A 19,756-nucleotide genomic window follows, 5' to 3' on the forward strand; every position below is an offset into this window, starting at 1 on the left:
TTTCAAAAAACTCTCACACACTGTTCTATTTAACAAAATAATTTTCTATTTAAATGAACAAAACTAATTGAGTTCTATAGGGCAATACAGTTTTCCCCAAGCAATGATTTAACATTTAATGGTTTAACTACTTAATAGCAGTAAGTTACACCAGTTCTAAGACTTTGGGACAGAAATCTCTTACAGACCAAAATTAAGACACAAATGAGTCAACAGAACCCAGTTCAAAATGAGGTTTAACTACTTTTATATTACTACATAACAATTTTAACCCAAAAGGTGGTAAGATGGGTTTAAATAGACATAGCCTACAAGGATATATTGTCATAGATTTTTTCTATTAGAGTATATATTGCTTTCATAAAAATTTGAAAATTTTGAGGGCTTGGTATCACAGATTACCCATTTGTATCCTCATTATGCTTGGCATTCAAGAAGCTTCCAACAGTATAAATAAATATGAACACGGAGTTTGGAGAATGAAAGGCTGATATCCCATCTCTGCCACTTACTAGCTTTATGACTTGGGAAACTTGCTGTCTTTGAGTCTCTGTTTCCCTTCCATAAAATGGTAATAATAATATATACCATATGGTCTTTTGTGAGGGTTAAATGAAACAATACGAAGTGCCCAGACCGCAGGCACAGAATAAATGTTAAATACTAAAATCCACTTTTCCCACTACCACCACCACCTTTCAATCACTATCGATTTCTGAGTACAAGATCACTGTCCTTCTCATGTTGTGTCTTTAATATCTTGCAAAATGCTTAACACATAGTTTGAAATGAATGTCTACTGAGAGACTGAAATATGCTGAAACAATGTGAAAGGCCCTATACCTTACATGATTTTAAAGTTAACTAATTCCTAAATATAGAATCATGCATTTCATTCTATCTTAAGATAAAAGATGGTAACATAATCTAGGCATCTTTGCTACATATAATAAATGGTTATTTGAAGATAAAGTGGTTTAAAATGCTTGCAAAATTTGACTTTCACAGAATTTCAACATAGCATTATAAATCAAACTATAGTGATCTAATTTGATGGACTAAGTATCATTGTGAAAAAAATAAGGTGAAGCAAAATGATAAATTTAAAGTAATACATTACTGACAAATGACACAAAGACATCCTTTTAAAGGACTTAATTTGCTTTAAAAGATTAAGACTACAAGACTTTTTAAAAGGTTTTCATTTTTGTGTTTACTAGAAATAATCCATCCATTTTAGTTGGAGTGGAATAGTTCAACGTCTAAAAAGAGATAAATCCCCAAACTATTTACTGATTATGCGTTTTTGAACATGAGTAACTACTTTATGTTACTGAGCTAGTGAATTGAGCCAATAAAAATTAATCACTTGGTAAAATGCCACATGTTATCACTGACTTTGCAAACAATCCTGTCAGTGACAATCAGACACTTATCTACACAGATACTTCATGGAAATGTTTGTTTTTAAAATAAAAGATGGATTTTGTGCGCACACACACACACACATTCTATATACGTACACATTAATATAGACCCTGAGGAATAAGCTGAGAAATGGTATTAATGGAGAAAAATGCTGAAGGTAACAGTTCTCTAATTCCTTTTATTATTTTTGATTCAATAGCCAATAACACCTTTTTTCTTTTTTCCCACGTGGAGTTGGTTAATGGTCACTCCATTCTAGTACCTCTAGAGGATTTCATAATAAGTAAAAAAAAAAAAAAATAGAGCATTTTTAGCTACTTTAGCAAAGAAATAATTATGAACTAAAAAAACATCTATTGCAAAAGCTATGACTTAATAATGTGCTGTAGACCCTCTTGGCATGTAGTCACCCACATAATTTAGTAAACCTCATGTATCTTTGTAATTGTTAGTTTTGGAAGAATTGGTTTGGGATTGCAAGTAGTGACAAGTAACACTGTTAATAACAACGAACGTGCTACAGAAAAAACAGAACATTAGGTTGCAAGTAGATCTTTAAAGAAATTTAAGAGTTTGCATTAAGATGATGCTTTGTACATAAATATTAATATTTTGCTTTTCATTCCAAAAGTAAAATTAAAACCTGGAACTAAAAATGCTAAATAATCACACCAAATTGTAAATAACATAATTGGAAATCTCAAACAAAATCATAGACATAATTCCACAGCACGGATTCCACAATTTTATTATATGTTATAAATAGATAAAATTTATTAAAAATAAGGATATATATAATTATCAAGATCAGTAGTAATATTCCCTCCAAATCATCAATAATTTCCAGAATTTTATTAATCCTTATTACACATTCATATTTAAAAATTTTTTTTTTGAGAGAGAGACAGACAGAAAGAGAGACAGAGAGAGAGAGGATCTGAAGCAGGCTCCATGCTGATAGCAGAGAGCCCCTATGCGGGTCTCAAACTCAGATTATGACCTGAGCCAAAATCAAGAATCCAAACCAATGAACCGACTGAATCACCCAGGTGCCGCCTTATGACACAATCTTAGAGTAACATGGCAGGTTATAAGATAAAGGTTTTAACCAGCAAAACTACTTCCTGCTACTCTTTTTGATAGTGTAACTGCTAAGGTTTTCCAAATCATTCTGACCTTCAAATAACCATCTTAATATGAAACCAAGTCAATTTAAGGATATCATCTATTGTTTTAAATGGATGTGTGTGAATAATATTGTTAAATGAAAATGGACATTCACCACATCTGTTTTTAAAATACAACTCAATATAAAGTAAATGTTTTAAAAATGCAACAAAATATAAAGAGTAGACTTAGCAGTAAAACTTCTTTACAAAAAAAAAAATATATATAAAGAATATGTTCTGATCAGATTCACAGAATAAACTTAAATAGATGGCCAGTAGAGAATGTGTCTTTCCTCTATGAGACAAATTGTATGCTTTTCACAGGTCTTTACATCTTCACCAGTCAGTGCATTTCTGGCATTTAATCTAAAAATCCAAAACAAGGTATGGCTAGTAATCAGTCAGTTGTCTCAACGCCTTTAGTGGTCTAGACATATGTTCTATTAATATTTAATTGCAATAAATCCATCAACACTCTGAGGATGACAATAATTAAATTTAAGATTCTTATATGATTTTTAAAGATTTTGACTTTTTAAAAGAGCTCATAAAAAAATACTGTTCCAGGGAGAGAGGGTCAGTGGTGCGATTCTTTACCACGCTGGGGAAGTGGGAATGGAGGGCTGGGCTTTGCGCTAACATGACAGCCTTGTTACTGAAACAAAGCAGCAGAAGGTGCTGGAGCAACTCAGTAAACGGATCTATACTCCCCAATTCCTTTTTCAGCCTGGAGGAAAAATTAACATATTTCAAAACTTTTCTTAACTTAGAAACTCTCCTTGGGCACAAATATAAGATAACCAGTATGATAAAGGCTTGAGAGCTAGAGAAAAATACATTTTTAAGGAGTCAGAAATCTTTAGCAATTTCAAGAAAACATTTACATACAGTAAAAAAATTACGCTTCCAATATATTAATTTCTAGCGGATCTTTAAAATCTCTTTCTGTATAATGCTTTGGGCTAAAAAAGAATAAGTAGTCTAATTTAAATATTTCTTCTTACAAATGCTCAGTAAACCTTGACAGGTTAGTGAAAACTACACTAAAGTGTTACAATGAATTAAGTCAACAGATATTTATAGACACTTGCTAGATGCAAGGCATTCAGTTAGTAGCTATATATAAACACAAACCGCGACAACAAATGAGGACTAGGTAGGTCCGTTTAGAGCTAAACCAAGAGAGTGAAGTACACGAAGGAACAGAAATAAACTGTTATTTTTATTCCATTTCAGATATTAGGTAAATAAAATTGTAAAAATACTAAATTACACTACCATGGTATAATGAACAGGAAAACACTTTGAAGAGTATAAAAAGTCCATTCAGTGCAATTTATTATTAGAACTGATAATTGAAAACAACATTAATGGAACAACACTTCCTCCAGGATATATCAACAAATAGCTGTTAAATAATTTGCAGCAAAATTAAGTCTGTTAAACTTCATGACCCCCAGACCAAGAATTAATTAATCCCATCATTCAATAAATATAACTGAACGTTTACTATGGGCCACATACTTTTCTAGATGCCTGAAATACAGACATGAAAAAATAGACAAAAACTAGAGCCCTCGTGAGCTCTCTCTTTCTTGATGAGCCTACTAAAACGTTTATATTTCATTTATCTTTTCAAAGAACTGGGTCTTGGTTTGATCGATCTTTTCTATTGCTTTTTTAAAGTCTTTATTTTCATTTATTTCCTCTCTGATCTTTATTATTTCCTTCTTTTTACTAACTTTGGGTTTTGTTCTTTTTCTAGTTCCTTTAATCTTAGATCGTGTAGTTTGAGACTTTTCTGGTTTCTTGAGATAGACCTATATATATGTCTCTTCAGGCAAGGACAATAGAAGCAAAAATAACAAATGGGACTATGTCAAACCAAGAAGCTTTTGTACCATGAAGGAAACCATCAACAAAATGAAAAGATAACCTATGGAATGGAAGAAGATATTAGCAAATGATATTAACAGATAAAAGATTGATATCGCAATTATATAAAGATCTCATACAACTCAATAACTACAAAAACAAAAAAACCAAACAACCAAAAACTTTAAAAAAATAGGCAAAGGACCTGAATACACATTTTCCCAAAGAAGACATATAGATGGACAATAGGCATATGAAAAGATGCTCAATATTATGAATCATCAGGGAAATGCAAATCAAAGCAACGAGATACCATTTCAAAACTGTCAAATGGCTATTATCAAAAAAATTAGAAATAAGTGTTGTTGAGGATGTGGGTTAAAAAAAAACCCTCATGCTCTGTTGGTGGGAATATAAATTGACACAGCCACTAAAAGTGTGGAGGTTCCTCAATATAATTAACAGAACTACCACACCATCCAGCAATTCTGGATATTTATTCAAAGAAATATTTTTGGGTTATTTATTCAAAGGAAATGAAAATACTAATTCAAAAAGATATATGTACCCCTATTTTCACTGCAGATTACTTATAATTGCCAAGGTATGAAAGTGACCCAAGTGTCCATTGATAGATGAATGGATAAAGAAGGTGTGCTGTGTATATATACAATGGAATACTACTCAGCCATAAAAATATATGAAATCTGGCTATTTTTCACAATATGGATATGCCTAGAGGGTACTGTGCTAAGTGAAATAAGTTAGAGAAAGACAAGTTCTATGATTTCTCTTATATGCAAAATCTAAAAAAGCAAAACAAATGAACAAAACAAAACACAACAAAACAGAAACAGACTTATGGATACAGAGAACGAACTGGTGGCTGCCAGAGGAAAAGGCAGTGGGAGCATGGGTGAAATAGGTAGAGGTATTAAATACAAACTTCCAGTTACCAAATAAATAAGTCACGAGAATATAAAGTACCACATAGAGAATATAGTCAATAATATTATAATAACTCTGTATGGGAACAGATGGGGACAAACCTATCATGATCATTTCATAATGTATAAAAATATCGACTCTCTATCTTGTACACCTGAAACTAATATAGTATTGTATGTCAATTATAATTCAATAACAGGTGATGCTTACCTATTTAGTGGGGGAGAAGGGGAGTGAAAGGATGAAATAAAAAATGAAATAACTTATCAGTGTGTTAGAAGGTGAGGAGTGTTGGATAATGAGTAGAATTGCATAAGAAAGGCCGGGGAGTTTGGGGCAAGGAACTTCCAATTTTAAACAGTGCGGTCAGGGCAGATATCATGATGAAGATGGCATTGGAGTCAAGACTTGAAAGCAGTGAGGGAGTAGGCCGCCTAGTTCACAGGAAAAGGGAGCCACCAGCATAGATAGTGTCCTGGTGCAGGAGCACACGTGTAGTCACTAGGCCTGTAGGAAGCTCTGGGCGTTGAGAGAAAATCCAGATAACCACGATGACCACTCTCACTTTAAAGTCATAATCTGCCATTTCCAGTGTGGTCTGAATGATGCCAAACAATTCGATTTTTTCTGTGGTCCATTCACTCTCCTACTTCGTATTTTCTCCCTCCTTAAATATCCAACCGTGTCTTCCATTACCTCTCAGCTGAGGAACTTGCTTCCTAATTACACTTAAGGAAAACAAACGAACAAAAAACAAAACTGAAGCCATTGAAAGAGAAATTCTGCAAGCTTCAAGCCGCACATTGGCCCAGTCCCTTCACCTTGTCCTCTTCCTTTGCCTCTGCCTTCTCTTCTCTCATGCTTGAAGTAACTGTGCTCTTCACAAAGAACAACTCCACTAACAATTTTTCCTTTTTCCTGAATATATCTTTCTTTCGCTACCAGATCATCCTGCCGGGCTCCACACACGTGTTCCTCTGGACCCCATTTACGTCTCTAGCTGTCAGTATTTTTACCTTCACTTCTCCCATACTTCAACCACAATTTCTGCCTAGCCACTTCAGCAAACTTGCTCTTGCTGAGGTCATCAGATCTCCACACTATTAAATTCACTGGTCAATTCTAGGGCTTTATTCTAATTAACTTGTCACAAGACTTTGACAGTGTTGATCCCTTCTTCTTTGGTATTCTTTCTCTACTTGGCCACGAAGATACCCTACTATTTTGAATTCTCTCCTACCTCACTAGTCACTCACTCTTGCCTCCTTCAACATTGCCTTCTGGTATTTTCGAGTCCATGGGCCTCTTGCCATTTCTCTTTATAGCCACTCCTTTGATAATTTCACGTGGTCTCCAGTCTACTGACTTTAAATTCTCTCCATGCTGAAGACTCCCAAATTTCTATTTCCAGTCTAATTTTCTCCTCTGCATCATTTATCCATTTGCTAACCAATATCCTAGCTGCACGTCTAACAGACATCTCAAGCTTAACATGGCCAAAACTGAACTCATTCTTCTCACCAAAATCTTTCCTGCCCATAATCTTCCCCATTTCAAAAGAATGACAGCTGCATCCTACCTGTTCCTTAGAAAAGAAATCATGGAAACACCTGACACTCTTCTTTCTCACATTTCATATTAAACCTTTGAGACTGGTTCAAAATGGATCCATAATCTGACCTCAGCTGTTATCTTCCACAAGCCAGTTCCTAAATGCCATCGCTTCCCAGCAACATTACAGCAAGAGCCTTCCAAATCTTTCCCTCTTGCTTCGATCTTTGACCACCTTACAGGAACTTGCTCAAATGTCAAATACTCCATGAAAATCTACACTGACTACACTGTTTTAGATTCCATCCTCACCCCCAGTAGTGTCACACTTCCTGTTTATTTACTTTTCCATAGTACTTAATCATCTTTGAACATTCTACATAGTTTATCTATTATCTGTTCCCTTCCTACTAAAAATAAAAGATTCACAAAGTCAGATATTCTATTTTTCTTTGTTCTCTGATATATCCCAGCACCCAGAGCACGACCTCAAATATAGTAGACACTCAAATTATATGGTGACCTGAGAGAATAAAGAATATTTATATGAATGTTTCCAAAACTTTAATGTGTACATTGTTATGGAATTTCATTAATAACACAGATTCCTGGGTTTTAATCCAGGCATCCTGAATCAGAAATTTTGAAGGTGAGATTTAGTGGAAATCTGATGCTGATCATTTGAGACCCCCAACAGACAAACACTGTTTAAAATACTAATTGACGAGTGCCTGGGGGGGCTCACTTGGTTGAGCGTCTGACTTCGGCTCAGGTCATGATCTCATGGTTCATGGGTTCGAGCCCCACGTTGGGCTCTGTGCTAACTACTAGCTCAGAGCCTGAAGCCTGCTTCGGATTCTGTGTCCTTTTTTCTCTCTGCCTCTCCCCTGTTCATGCTCTGTCTCTCTTTGTCTCTCAAAAACAAATAAAATGTAATAAATAAACAAAATAAAATACTAATTGAAATAAGTTAGCAAAGGATGTAAAGGTATATATGTATCTTACCTTGTCCTGATAAGCTATCTCCCCTTGTGCATTCCTTCCTCCTGCCAGTAAGTCTCCATATCTTTCCTATGCCACATTGTTTTGTTATTTTTTCATGTTATGAAATAAGTGCATCATACAATTACCGTCACCCAACAATTCATACATCAAATGTTTCCAAATACTCCAAAACCTACTGCATCTTTAGTGTAGTAATACATATGTTGATATTAGCTATAGATTACATACCATACATAAGTACCTACCATACTTCCTTTAAAAAAAGATGAATAGGAAAATGTAGAAATTCATAGAATTCTATTACTTACATTAAAAGCTTCCAAAATCTCTAGTTAACATAAAAGGAAGACATATGGCTTTTGACTCACTCCTTTTTTAAAAAAAATTGTTTTTAATGTTTATTTATTTTTGAGAGAGAGACAGAGGCAGAGAGAGAGGAAGATGCAGAATTTGAGGTAGGCTCCAGGTTCTCAGCTATCAGCACAGAGCCTGACATGGGGCTTTAACTCATGGACCATGAGATCATGACCTGAGCCTAAGTCAGACCCACCAACTGACCCACCCAGGTGCCCCTTGACTCACTCCTTTTATTCAATACCTTATAAGTCAGAGAAAGTGGACCACAACACAAAATATACAGAGTAAGCTGGATGTCACTGAATTTTCACTTCTACATCCTACACCATTATGTGACTCCAAGTTTAAATCATAGACACCACTCAATAACACTTGACAGTAACTTGACAGTTACTTGACAGTAACACTTGACTCCTACAAGTTTTGTATTATCCCTAGGTTACTACATTATAATTACTTCTATAAGCTCTTCCATCAAAATTGTTGACATTCTTATGCATATTCCTCATAATAAGGAGTCACTCAACAGTTTTTATTTATTTGACAATATTAAATGTCTATCATGTATTAAATATTAGGATAGAAACACTTAAAAAATGATCCCTGTCTTTACAGAGCTTACAACTTAAGAGCCAAATAAATTAACCTAGATTACAATCCAACTTCATAAATTAGTTTCAACAAATGTTATCTTTATTTCTTCATAATTGCTGTCCTTTACTCTTTATTTGTTAAGCGTCTATTACAATCCAAGTTATTTTTTGGTACATTCATCAAGAGTAAGAAATTAACATAGATATAGTACTATTAAGTAATCTACAGACTGTATTCAGGTTACACTGGTTTTTCTAATATCTTGTTTTATCCCAGGCTCCAATCCAGTCTTTTCCATTTCTAACTCCTCAGTGTTTCCTTACCTCTGGTGATCTAGACACTTTTAGAGAGTGCTGCTCAATCATATTGTAGAGAGCCCCTCAATGTGGGCTGTTCATGAAGACATGAAACCGTTTTCAGAGACTAACAGTATATCATTCAGAATGGCTGTAAAAAGGCCTCCGGAGAAGTATTCCAGAAAAAAGAGATAGAAGCCATAAGAAGAAAAATTTTGTGTGCCAGGCTAGGGGTTTGAACTTCACCCCAAATATAATAGGAAAAATACAAGAGTTGCTTTTCAGAAAGAACACTGTTAATATAGAATGGAGGATAGCTCATAGGGGGTTAAAACCAGTTACCCAACATAAGTCACTGACATTGAAATTAGAGAGAATAAAATAGATAATCTAAGTAATATTTAGAAAGATGAGTCAATGTAACATAGGAAACAACTGGAAATGGGAAGCAAGAAAGGTCAGCAGAAAACACATGGGGTAAGAAGACTCCTCATTCTCTGGTTTAGGCACCAGGCAGCACTAGTTCCCAAAAGAATGCAGGAGGGTCCAGTATGTGTGTACATGTAGAGAGGCATGTATGTATATGGGTGATGTATGTGTATGTATGGGGGGGTGTGTGTGTGTGTGTGTGTGTATATATGAAGATATATAGCATGCAAATACACACATGCATTTACATTTATGTGGGTCTATGATAAAGATGAGGACTGATCAAGTATAGGTAATTAATGCAGTTGTGGTCTTACAGAAGAACCCCCAGCGAGATATCTGAGGGGTCTAAGGATAAAGAGGGGACGACAATGTTTAGAAGATAGAAGACAACTAACTCTAAAGGACACTGACGAAATAGCCTAGAGAAAAAGGAGGGAAAATAGAAAGTATATTACAAATACAGAAATAAATACACAAGAAAGTACATTAAAGAAGAATAGAGCAAGGATTCTTTTCATTATATCTGTAGCAAAAACTATCTTCTCAGGATAAGCCACACACAAAGGATAATAACAGTGGCAAGAAAGAGACTCTGTTAAGAAGACATTAAGATAGCTTAATGTGAGTGTCCTTCTGTTTATTTTTTAAGAATCTGTTTAAATTTTTATTTTGAGATAATTTTAGATTTACAGGAATGCAAAAACAGAATGGAGATTCCCACATAAACTTCATCCAACTTCCCCTAATGATAGCATCTTACATAACCATGGTACATTTATCAAAAGCAAGAAATTATTACAGTTACAGTGGTTACAATTCTACTAAATAATAGACTATTTTCAGATTATGCTGGTTTTTCTACTATTGTTTTGGTTTTGGTCCAGGATCTAATCCAGTCTTTTCCATTTGTAGTTCATCCATCTTCCTTTGCCTTTTGTGATTTAGACACTTTTGGAGACTACTGCCCAATCATACTGTAGAATGTCCCTCAATGTGGGCTTGTCTGATGTACTCTTATCATTAGATGGAGGTTATGTATTTTGGCAAGGATACCACAGGAGTGATTGTATCCTCAGTGAATCTCATCAGGGAGTTTGTAATGTCAATTTATGTTACTACTGCTGGTGATGTTAACCTGGATCATTCGGTTAAGGTGGCTTCTGCTGGGTTTCTCCATCATAAAGTTACAATTTTTCTGTGTACAATAATACCTTAGAGAAATGCATCAATTATTTAAAAATCTATAATAAACATGAAAACACTAACCATCACATGGCAAGTGGACTTTCAAATAGTACTTAACAAATAACTACATTACCATCTAGTGTTTTGACATTACATGATAAATTTCCAATTTAAATTTTTAGAATTATGACACAATGAATTTTGAAATGTGTGTTATAAATTAGGATCTGAAATCAAGTACTGAGTATACCAGAAAGTTATTTTCATGGTCCCAATTCAGCTCTTTAAATCTCATCTCATTTTGCCTCATATTCTGAGACTATAATCTACATATCAATCTTTGCAAATGTTTTTAGAAAAATAAACATCAAGCTATATCATAGTCATTGAATTTTCCTTATGTATCATAATAGTACATATTCACAGTACTTCTCAAGATTAGTTGAGCATGAACCCCCTCTCCCATCCATCCCAAACTGCAAAGGATTTTTTTTATTTAATCATAAATTTTCAGGTATTCCCTCACAACAAAAGATGTGTTGGACCCAATAGTTGCAAGGTCCATCAAAAACTTTTAAAATGAATTTTAATTTAATTTTCTGATAAGCATCCTCTTAATGAAATGGCATGAAAACTTCCTTATACCCACAAAAATATGTTCTTATATAGAGAAAATTTGATGGAATTGGTGACATATTTACAAAATGAAATAGTGATTTCATGAGAAGTAGATTGAGATTGAGGATTTTTACCCTAATGTTATTATTTATATATTAAATATACTCTTGTTACTGTATTTTTTGGTCATAATGAAAAGTTTACTTTCATGAAACAGAAATCCACTTCCCTAATCTTAGAGTCCTTATATATAATTTATGGATGTTAATCACTGTAGTATGTAAATATTTTAGTAAATATCAGTATGAAACACTGTACAGAGAAATTTTACTAATTTTTATGTAGCACCAACATTAACAAGATCTTATGCAAGAAATTACACACACAAGATTGAGTTACATACGGTCTTAGTGCTGGAGTAGCTTGTAATCTATACAGAAAACTGATACATAAACTAAAAAGAGAATTATTAGTAGTATTAATATAAAAAGTATACATATGGGTATTACCTTTGATTTTGCAATTCCCTCTACTCTTTTTAGCCCATCAGCAAGAACTGGCAACTCTACCTCCCAAACATAACCAAACCTGCTCTGTTTTGATTCTTTTCTACTACCTTCCTCATCCGGTCCACCATCACTTCTCTCCTCAACAACTGCAATAGACTCATTTAGAGACCCACCTCTCTCTCCTTGAATCCATTACAGCGCAATCTGGGCAATCTTTATAAAATTCAAATCAGATCCAGTGAAACCCCAGCGAAAGCTTTCCAAGAGCATATTGCTTCATTCAGAATATATTGTTAATTCATGCTTCAAAGTCCTCTAAGATCTCGGTCCCCTTTCTGCTCTTCTAACCTAATCTAATACAACTTTCTTTCTTACCCACAGTTGATTTAATTCTGATCCTAAGAAATGCCAAGTTCTTTCCCTCCTTGGGATCTTTGCAATAGCAAATTCCTCTATGCAAAATGATGTTTCTCTTTTGATATTCTCAAAACTAATTCCCTTCTTAGAAATATCTTAACTATCACCTTTTCAGTAAAGCCTTTTTCGTTCCTCTGGTCTAAAACTAGGCATTCAATCACCATCTCATACCCTCTGAACTTACCACTTGCTGACATTTTTCTTATTTACTTGTTGTAACCCATTCCCTTCACTGGAAATCACAACTCCATGAGGGCAGTTACACAGCTCTGAATCTCAAGTGCTTGGAGTAGAAGTACCAACAAAAAGCCAGATGCTAAGTACTTAACCGTTAAAGTGAATAAACAAATAAAATGTTTTCAGAATAACACAGGCATAGAGAAAGGAGTGTAGACCTAGTGAGCTGGAGGAAAATCAGGGAAAGCTTTAGAGAGGTGAAGGAAAACACAGTAAGAGGAAATTACAGTAACATAGACTAAATACTATAACTGAGGTATGAACAAAAACTCTAAGGGAACAGAAACGATGTAAGGGTAAATATTGATTTGGATAAGGGCTGACATTTGAGAAGACTATAGAAGAATGACATTGACTACATGATACTTTCTTACTTCGTGGAAGGTGTTGTTGAAGGAATATTCATTGTATTTGAAGAGTCCATTATTATACGAAACTGGGCAAGGATTTAAAGCCTAGAGAGAGAGATCAAGCACCTTACAATGTGTGGCACTCTGAGAAAATGGCACACCAGGGTACAAACCCAGGTCTACTGGATTCCAGAGCATTCCAGAGCCAATGCTATTAACAAGAGGATAGGCATGCCATTAGGGTCACATGGTGGTGAGACCAGGAACTCAGAGCCAAAGGAAGAATACAATGTATTTAACTGAAAACTTACATTTACTTGAAGATGAAGGGAGGACACGGGTAATTTAACCAGTAATTAAAATATTTCACTTTAAACACATCTATATTGTGGTATAGAATGCACAATGTATATAAATGTCTCTGAATAATACAAATGACTTTATTAAATGTGCTTTTTCAATGGGCTCTGAGAGTCACATTCCTATTCTTTTCAAAAACATATGTTCTCTTCTATCACAAGAGACATTTTGTTGGATGGAAAAGTTTAAAAAAGACACATTTGTATTGTCTTATGAAAAGTACAAAAGGGTTTTGGAAGTACACCAAAAGTGCCTTTTCCAATTTGAATCTTTCCTATCACTCTCCTCTCTGATAAAGGTAGAATACAGGCAAGCAAGATTATTTTGGGGAAAAATGTATCTATGCTTGATCTCTTTATTATATACATTTCTTAACAGAAATCTAGGTGGCCATCAACAAAGGGTCTAGAGCATGGAAGTCCCATAAGTCTGTAGCTCTACACTAGGCTCTTGGGTCAAAACACCAAATTCAGTCATGGTCTTTAGCCAGGAAAAGTGTATAATAAAATGAGCAGGAAAAACTTTAGTTCCAGTGGCCTTAATAACAAACAATATACACAAGAAAGCAATTTTCTTTATTGTGTTAGTGCAATGTGAGACAAAGGTAAGAGTCCTAAAAATAATGGCTTAAATCTCTGTAAAGCTGTTAGCTACAGAACCAAGGTGACGTCAGAGTGGTGGATTTAAGAAGCTGTTTCTGGGATTCCTTCCAAATCCATTATCTGAAGAGGAATTTATCCAAATGGAACCTACTATCATCCGTCTAAGCTATGTTTATTTCATAATATCAAGGAATGTTAGAGCCGAAAGGTATCTCAAACTTAGTGACCTTTTAGTCTAACTCATCTTACAGATGCAGAAACTGAGGCCTCAAAAGGTTAAGAAGTCAACTGTCAATGAAAACAGCCTAATCTAGAAACAAATATATATTATATATATGTATATATACACACACATATATGTATATGTATATATGTGTGTATATAAATGTTTTTATACAGTAGATAATTCAAATAATAATGCCTTAAATAATTACGTTTAAATAATAATAAAGCAAATTACCAGAACATTCCCCTTCTTTAGAAGGTCCTTAAATGCTCCTCTCTCTCTCTACAGAAAAGAGCACAATTGCTTCAGGTTATCCTTTCCTTGTCTGTCTTTTTAGTTTTATCACCTAAATGTTTCCCTAAATAATATATTATATAATTTTTCTTCTTGTTAAAAGTTATATAAAAGGACTCATTATAGTAATTCCTCAGTGATTTGTTGTTCATTAAATTCATTCATATTCAGTTTTGCTGCAGCGTATTTATTTTCCTACTGTACAATGTTTTATTGTATGAATATAACAATTTGTTCATTTTAATACCGATGAACATCTGAGGTTGCTGCTTGTCAGTAAATGATTTTTGGTGCACAACTTAGAGTGAAATTCCTAAGAAATTTGCATGTTTAACTTTAGACGGTAGTGCCACAGTATTTTCTAAACAATCTGTGCAAATTTACACTCCCATGAACATTTAAAACTTGGTCCTTTGCTCTGTGCCTTTGCTAAACCTTGATATTTGGGTTTTTTAAAATTCAGCCAATCTGGTGAGTGTAAGGTGATATTTCATTGTGTTGTTTTATTTGATGTTCTCTGACCCCAAATGAGGTTGAATACCTTGCATACTCTTATTAGCATTCTCCATTTGCATGTGCTAACTCAAGTCTTTTGTACAATTCTATTGGATAGATATGTCTGTTACTGACCTGTATGAGTTTATTTTGAATTCTAGATTCTACATCCTTGGGTGGTTCGTATGTATTATATATATGGTATCTTTTGATAACCAAAGTATTTAATTTTTTTTAATTCAAATTCATTGGGGCACCTAGGTGGCTCAGTCGGTTAAGCATCCAGCTTCGGCTCAGGTCATGATCTCACGGTTCGTGAGTTTGAGCCCCACATCGGGCCCTGTGCTGACAGCTAGCTCAGAGCCTGGATCCTGCTTCAGATTCTGTGCCTCCCTCTCTCTCTGACCCTGCCCTGCTCGTGCTGTCTCTCTCTGTCTCTCAAAAATAAAATTTAAAAAAACATAGAAAGAAATTCAAATTTATTAAGCTATTCTTTCATGTCTTAAGAAATTATCTCTTCAAGGGAGGGGGAAATGGGAAGGGGGGTGATGGTCATGGAGGGGGCACTTGTGGGGAAGAGCACTGGGTGTTATATGGAAACCAACTTGGCAATTAACTATTTAAAATAATAAAGTTTTTGAACTTTAAAAAAAAGAAATTATCTCTTCAAATAAATAGAAGTAATATCAGTTTGGTGTCTTCTAAATTTTTTTTTGGCTAAATTATATATGCAAGGAATTCTAAAGGTAATAGGTAACACCTTTTTCAGGGGGAACTTTTCAGTGTTTAATATTAGGTATGAAGTTTGTTGAAAATGCCTTTAATCATGACTCTCTTTTTAGTTTTTATCAGGAATTGTGTGAAAAATTTCTGGATCTGTTGATATGATCTAATGATTTTTCTCCTAATAATCAGCTAATGTAGTAAATTACATTCACAGATTTCATAATATGCAATGCCATTTAATTTCTGGAATAAATGCAAGCTGCTCATAAGGTAGTATCTTTTTAATACATTGCTAGAACTGGCTGCAAATATTTTGTCTAAATTTTTCCATCTGTGATTGTGAGTGAGGCTTGCCTATAATGTTCTTTTCTCCTGCTATTTTAGGATCTGGAATCAAGATGATTTTAGCCATACAAAATAAGTTGAACAGTATCTCCCGTTTTCCATTATCCAAATGGGAAATTTTTGTAATCTGAATTGAAACCATTTGATTCTTGACCGTGTGGAAGAACTTGCCTGTGTTATACAGTTAATATTGTTTAAATTTAATCCACATATTAAATTTTTGTTCTTCCTTTCTTCTTGTATCTCAGACCTTCCATCTTGGATCTGAGAAACCTTTCTTTCTCCCCGAAGTACTTTTTTTTTTTAATTTATTTTGGAGAAACTGAGAGAGACCGAGCATGAATGGGGGAGGAGCAGAGAAAGAAGGAGGGAGACAGAGAATCTGAAGCAGGCTCCAGGCTCTGAGCTGTTAGCACAGAGCCTGACATGGGGCTTGAACTCATGAATCACAAGATTATGACCTCAGCCGTAGTGGGTCACGTAACAAACTGAGCCACCCAGGCGCCCCTATATACTGAACATTTTTAAGCTTGTCTTTTATTCCTCTGAGCATCTTTTATTTTAAATTTTTTAATGTTTATTTATTTTCTTTTGAGAGAAGGAGAGCATGAGTGGGGAGAGACAGAGTGAGAGGGAGACAGAGAATCCCCAGCAGGATCCAGGCTCTGAGCTGTTAGCAGGGCTCGAACCCATAAACCATGAGATCATGACCTGAGCCAAAGTCAGATGCTAAACTGACTGAGCCACCCAGGCACCTCTATTCATTTGAACATCTTAAGCATAGTTATTTTATATTCTTTTGATAATTCCAATATTTAAAGTCTTTGCACGTCCATTTTGGTCCTCTCTGCTAGTTCTCATTCATGATTTTTTCCCTTATATGTTAAATAATTTCTAACAGTGAAATTTTTCTTTGGAATTTTTGCTGGGAGAATTCTTTGATGCCTGGATTCCTCAAGAGAAGATGTATATTTGCTTCTGCTCTAGGGCCTGACAGTGCTAAAAATTTAGGATCGCTGTAAACTTGGCTTGAGTTGTATCAGACCAAGTCAGAAATTATTAATTCAGACTTCAAATTCCTGTACAGGCTGGTGTGTTTACTTTTCAGCAGCACTTTTTCCTCCCCTCCACTCAGTACCAGTGCTTTGGAGGTACAATCACCAGGAAATGAGTAAAGGGAAGGAGCAATTTTATTTCTTATTTACTTTTACATTAAGTCATCCCAGATTTGTGGGGGTCAGGTCTCTCGTTACACCTCTCAGCCTGGGAAGTAAGCACTAGGCTTTGTTTTCTGTTCCTACACAAAATAGTTTTTTAAATACGGCATTTAAAATTGTTTCAGTACGTAAGTTAGCTCTGAATCTGTCCCAGCCATATTATCAGAAATAACAGATTACTTTAATTCTTAACTTAAAATTACATGCTGCTCTCCTGGACCCATGTTCTCTCAGTTTTGATGCATAAGCATTACTAAATAGAGAAGCTGAGGAGTTCTTGACCTATGATGGATCACAAATTCATAATAATGAACAGTAACCATTTATACCTAATAAATATTTTTATATTCTTTCAAAAAGAGCAATAGTCTCTTTGTGACTTCATATGTTGATAATTTTTACAGCTGATTCCTATTTTTGTCTCTTTTTTCTTCTCCCAAGCTTTAGTAAAGTATAATCGGTAATCAAAAAACTGCTCATAACTAGTGGAGACGATGTGGTAAGTTTGGACATATGTATACACTTCTGCTACAATCACCACAAATCAAAGTAATAAAAATATCCCACACTTCCAGAAGTTTCACTGGGTTGCTTTGGGGTTTTCTGTATTATGAACACTAACGTGAGATAGTATTTTAACAGAATAGAATTAGACACTGTGTTGTACAGTGAATCTCTGGAACTTATTCATCTTTAGAAGTTTGTGAAACTTTCAATATGAATCTTTAAAGTCTGTAATCTTTAAGTATCATTTTCTTAAGAGTCATAAAATGATACCAAGTTTGAGAACATGATCAATTGGTGCATGTCAAACTATCCAACTTGTCTATATAATGGGCTCTACTTTGATTGACCATATTTTTACATTTAGCCTTTTTGACCAAGTTATATTTTTAAAAATCCTGCACAGATTTGTATTTTGTTAATGTAATGTCTCTAAAACGAGGCAGACACTAAACTTTAGTAAGCTTCTACAAAGTATTGTGCACTGTGCTGGCAGTATACACGTATCAGTTCACATAAACTTTACCACAACCCTGTGAGGTGGGGGTATTTCTATTTTAAAGAAAAAGAAACAAATACCTGTGAACAAACAGCTATTAAAGCCAGCCAAGATTTAACCCAACTCTACCTCATTCCTCAAAATAAGAGCTTATTGTAAGTATATAAAAATTCCTATATCTGAATTATAACTAATGAAAAGACTCTATCTACAGTCGTATAGTCAAAGGTTATGTAATAAGTTAGATATTCTACCTACCCATTCAATTCTTGACCCCCATATAATTTGATCTTCACAATTCAGTTTTGACAATGGGAAGTAGTACTATCGCTCCTTGACAGATAAAAATACAAAAAGGGTACCACTATTTAACTCAACAAGCATGCACTGGATGACTAGGTTAGGACTGCACTGTGCCGTACATTTCAGAATTTATAAAGACAATTACCTGATCCTTCTATAACCTTGGGAAGTAATTCAGTCCACAATGGAGCCCTGCCCTCTAGGGATGGAGCGCCAAAAGTAACCCATCCATCTTTGGAAATTCATAAGACATCTTTGATCCTAAAAGCTATCAAAGCTGCTTCTGCTTCTTTTAGGTATTGGATAAATGTACCCTTTTCTTTAAGATAAACCTTCACATATGAGAAGACAATTAGAGCCCCCCCCCACCAGAGTATTTTCTAATTATTTTTTAAAACTTCTTCAGAATATAGATAATAGTATTGGTTTTGTCACCATCAAATTAAACTGCCTATTTAATTTGAAGCTTATCTCAAATTACACGGGGTCTTTTCTGTTAACAGTCCAAGGATTCTATTAGGTTTTCAGCTTCTCAAAGGCACTACTGAATTTTCACTCATGCCTGTCTCCTGGTCCTGAGCAGTTTATGGCACATTAATGGTCTTCATTTAATGTTGAATTCACACAGGTAACTTTACGTTTAAATTATCATGTGGGATAAGAGAAAGAAAGTGTTTAACCTTAATTTAAATTATGTAAACAGAAACGGAGACCAGCCTCCATAAGGAGACTTGCTATGATCACACACAGGAATGAAAGGAGGAGCACACCCAAACATTCTCAACTCTGATGTTAAGCTACTGCTTTTCGAAATAGCAATTACATTTTCTGAATCAAAAATCAGGATATATAGTATGATGATGAATTTTTTTTCTCATTTTTGAATATGTAATTATGAAGTCTGTTTTCCTAAGCTGGATTACATTAGGACTGTCCTACAAAAAAATACCATACCAAACCAACTCCTAAATGCGCACACGAAGCTAGTCATCCTGGTTTTATAACTGTGTGAATGAATACTCTTCCTCAGACCATCAGATTAGAACTTTAGCTGACGCAGTTTATAATTATTACTTAATTTTCTGGAGTGCCATGCTATTAGATAAATGTAGAGTTAGCAGTTCCTTGTAATTCTTGAACATATATTACTCAGAGATTTGATATGCTTTTGATAAAAGTGATAAAAGTGTGCCATGCATTTGTTACATTTCTGT

At 34.6% G+C, this 19,756-nt stretch overlaps 1 protein-coding gene across 5 annotated transcripts in view; it reads right to left on the reverse strand.

The window, feature by feature from the left end:
* Window positions 1–19,756, reverse strand: part of DENND1B (DENN domain containing 1B) — a 252,763-nt gene that overhangs the window by 44,147 nt on the left and 188,860 nt on the right. The gene's annotated exons all lie outside the window — the stretch shown is intronic.

The sequence above is a fragment of the Suricata suricatta genome, chromosome 3 (genome assembly GCF_006229205.1).
Source record: "Suricata suricatta isolate VVHF042 chromosome 3, meerkat_22Aug2017_6uvM2_HiC, whole genome shotgun sequence".
NCBI lineage: Eukaryota > Metazoa > Chordata > Mammalia > Carnivora > Herpestidae > Suricata > Suricata suricatta.